The sequence below is a fragment of the Haliotis rufescens genome, unplaced genomic scaffold (assembly GCF_023055435.1).
Source record: "Haliotis rufescens isolate VD_foot unplaced genomic scaffold, xgHalRufe1.0.p SCAF_8, whole genome shotgun sequence".
NCBI lineage: Eukaryota > Metazoa > Mollusca > Gastropoda > Lepetellida > Haliotidae > Haliotis > Haliotis rufescens.
In genome coordinates this window covers 5,699,993-5,704,140 of record NW_025964372.1, presented here as the reverse complement: position 1 = coordinate 5,704,140, position 4,148 = coordinate 5,699,993, and positions in this window count along the sequence as shown.

Here is a 4,148-nt window from a genome sequence, read left to right as displayed (position 1 = left end):
GTTCAAAATGGCGGATTTAATTTAGATCTGCCGTTCAGCGATATCCTAGGTTTAGTGGTAGCGAGAAGTAAGATCTGATTTTAATGATATTGGTCTTTTACCAACTGATCTCACTTTTTCTCCGTGCAACAATTAAAATGTCTATAAATTAGCGAAGGATACAGGTTATTAAAATTCGCCCACCAACATTGTGTAAACGTCATACATCCCACCTAACCTGTGTATTGATAGCAGCTGCACATCGACCAACCATACCTACAGTAGCTCACTATAACAACGTTATGTCATTGTGACCCGATGTGCGCCACGTTCTTACCTCGATATAACGCTCGTCTGCGGATGAATCTGTTTCTTTTGTTTCCAAATGACAGTGTAGAAGCTACGTGTGTGACAACTATGATGGTAGTGCTGTGCAGAACAACAATAACATGAATGCAAATCCTCCTTAAATTCTTATATGCCCGCGAATTCAATAATTCTAGGAAAGACACACTTTCCTTGAACAGCAACTTGAACAGGTCGAAACACGATGCAGAGTGTAGATTTTTAATATAAAACGTCACCGTCACAGAATATTCAGTCTCGGTTATCCGCCGAAACAGATCCTTTGGGTGTAAACGGTAAAATAACTTAACTGAGACAATTAAAAGAACACATCACTGAATGACAACCCCAAATAAGGACAAAAATACTAAAAGGTGAACTGCTAAATAATAAAACGAAATATGCGTTACTGGAGCGTTTGAATGTTTTTTCTTTGGAAGATGGCAATATCAATTATTAATATTTATTTTAGGCTATTGTTGATTTAAGTTTTAAGTTTTTCTTCCTCCTGTTACCAACTGATGCAGGTCTGGGACTCGAACCCACAATCATAGGATCCTGGCATGTGTAAGGGATGCAACTGTGCACAGCGATTTTCCGCCTCAGATGACGGAGCAAATCATGCCTATTCACGTAAAATAGAAAGCATTGTTTGTCGAGCAGATTGTTTTATTTAGTAAACGAAAAATCAAAGTAAAATATGTTTATTGTTCGAAATGTGGTCATGTATAAGGCATGTACGCCTCGCAAACATTTACTTCCAACTTGGAGCTGGTGTGTTGCTTCTTACGCTGTTCATGTGGTTAGTTTGTTTGCTGCTCTCGCCTCTCGTTCTCGGCAATTTTCAACAATATCACGGCGGTCTGTGAATAAGCGGATCTGAGACAGACAAACCAGTGGTTGGTATTATGACCCACGTCCCACGACATCGGAGTAGGATGACACGCAATCAACCCAGTCACCGACCCAAACAGAGCCTGACCCTACGACCCAATTACGTCGCACCTGAAGCAACAATAGGTCTGAAGGTTCGGGCAAGGGTTCCATTCTTTTTTACCTTGAAGACGGCACCTGGTTGGTTCAAAGAGCTGACCAGACGGTCGTCCTCGGTACTGAGAGATATAGCAGGGTCATCGACAGGAGCTTGTTGGGTTGTGATCATTTGGCCATCTGTGTTGTAAAGCAACAGCAAGTTGCCTGGAAGATTTCCAAGAACTGTGTGGAGGCATGCCTGCAAAGAACTACATGTTTGCTGCCTGTTGTTCTGAGCATCACTGATCGTAGACACTTAAGAATCCTATCAGTGATATAGATCGTTGATCCACACATGTACACAACACAGTCATCCAAACAGGCAATTGTGTGAGCGGGCAGATCATCAGTTAGTGGTGTATTTTTGTGGTTCATATCAGTTAAAGTTCCACATGTAGTCACCACCCTTATTTTCTTATTGGCATTATCTGCAATAACAAGTTTGTCATTCAAGATTCCCAATGACTTTATTTCTGGATCTTGGGTGTCTTTGGCAACTGTTTATATACAAATATTCATCTTCTCCAGGCTAACTGATCTCAAATCCCCTCCGTCCTCAACAGATACGGCAGCGGAGTGGGTTTTCTTCTCGTGTCGTGTCTTGAGTCTGCCTGTTCCCTGGTCCTGCCGAAATCATGTATGGAGTCTGGCTGTTTCCTGGTCCAGCTGGGATCATGTATCTAGTGTGGTTGTTTCCTTGTCCAGCTGACATCGTGTCTTGAGTCTGGCTGTTTCCTGGTCCAGCTAGGATCATGTATGGAGTCTGGCTGTAACCTGTAATCTTATCTTGAGTCTCGATGTTCCCTGGTCTAACTGACATGGTGTCTGGAGTCCCACTGTTCCCTGGCCTAACTGACATCTTGTCTGGAGTCCCACTGTTTCCTGGTCGAACTGACATGGTGTCTGGAGTCCCACTGTTCCCTGGTCTAACTGACATCTTGTGTGGAGTCCCACTGTTCCCTGGTCTAACTGACATCTTATCTTGAGTCTCGATGTTCCCTGGTCTAACTGACATGGTGTCTGGAGTCCCACTGTTCCCTGGTCTAACTGACATCTTGTCTGGAGTCCCCCTGTTTCCAGGTCTAACTGACATGGTGTCTGGAGTCCCACTGTTCCCTGGTCTAACTGACATCTTGTCTGGAGTCCCACTGTTCCCTGGTCTAACTGACATCTTATCTTGAGTCTCGATTTTTTCTGGTCTAACTGACATGGTGTCTGGAGTCCCACTGTTCCCTGGTCTAACTGACATCTTGTCTGGAGTCTCACTGTTCCCTGGTCTAACTGGCATCTTGTCTGGAGTCCCCCTGTTTCCTGGTCTAACTGACATCTTATCTTGAGTCTCGATGTTCCCTGGTCTAACTGACATCTTGTCTGGAGTCCCACTGTTCCCTGGTCTAACTGACATCTTATCTTGAGTCTCGATTTTTTCTGGTCTAACTGACATGGTGTCTGGAGTCCCACTGTTCCCTGGTCTAACTGACATCTTGTCTGGAGTCCCACTGTTCCCTGGTCTAACTGACATCTTATCTTGAGTCTCGATGTTTCCTGGTCTAAGTGACATCTTGTCTGGAGTCCCACAGTTCCCTTGTCTAACTGACATGGTGTCTGGAGTCAGACTGTTCCCTGGTCTAACTGACATGGTGTCTGGAGTCTCACTGTTCCCTGGTCTAACTGACATCTTGTGTGCAGTCCCACTGTTCCCTGGTCTAACTGGCATCTTGTCTGGAGTCCCCCTGTTTCCAGGTCTAACTGACATGGTGTCTGGAGTCCCACTGTTCCCTGGCCTAACTGACATCTTGTCTGGAGTCCCACTGTTCCCTGGTCTAACTGACATCTTATCTTGAGTCTCGATTTTTTCTGGTCTAACTGACATGGTGTCTGGAGTCCCACTGTTCCCTGGTCTAACTGACATCTTGTCTGGAGTCCCACTGTTCCCTGGTCTAACTGACATCTTGTCTGGAGTCCCACTGTTTCCTGGTCTAACTGACATCTTATCTTGAGTCTCGATGTTTCCTGGTCTAACTGACATGGTGTCTGGAGTCTCACTGTTCCCTGGTCTAACTGGCATCTTGTCTGGAGTCCCACTGTTTCCTGGTCTAACTGACATGGTGTCTGGAGTCTCACTGTTCCCTTGTCTAACTGACATCTTGTGTGGAGTCCCACTGTTCCCTGGTCTAACTGACATCTTATCTTGAGTCTCGATGTGTCCTGGTCTAACTGACATGGTGTCTGGAGTCTCACTGTTCCCTGGTCTAACTGGCATCTTGTCTGGAGTCCCACTGTTTCCTGGTCTAACTGACATGGTGTCTGGAGTCTCACTGTTCCCTTGTCTAACTGACATCTTGTGTGGAGTCCCACTGTTCCCTGGTCTAACTGACATCTTATCTTGAGTCTCGATGTGTCCTGGTCTAACTGACATGGTGTCTGGAGTCTCACTGTTCCCTGGTCTAACTGGCATCTTGTCTGGAGTCCCACTGTTTCCTGGTCTAACTGACATGGTGTCTGGAGTCCCACTGTTCCCTGGTCTAGCTGACATCTTATCTTGAGTCTCGATGTTTCCTGGTTCAGCTGGGGTCATGCCTGTAGTATCACTGTTCCCTGGTCCAGATGCATTAGTGACTACATTTCGATGGGCTTTCTGTTTGTCATCAAACGTTTGTACAGATGCAGAGCTGTCTAACCCAACAGGTCCATACCTAGAGCTGTCTAACCCAACAGGTCCATACCTAGAGCTGTCTTCTGTCATAGGTCCAGATGTAATAAGTGAATCTGAGCTATCTCCATTCATTTTT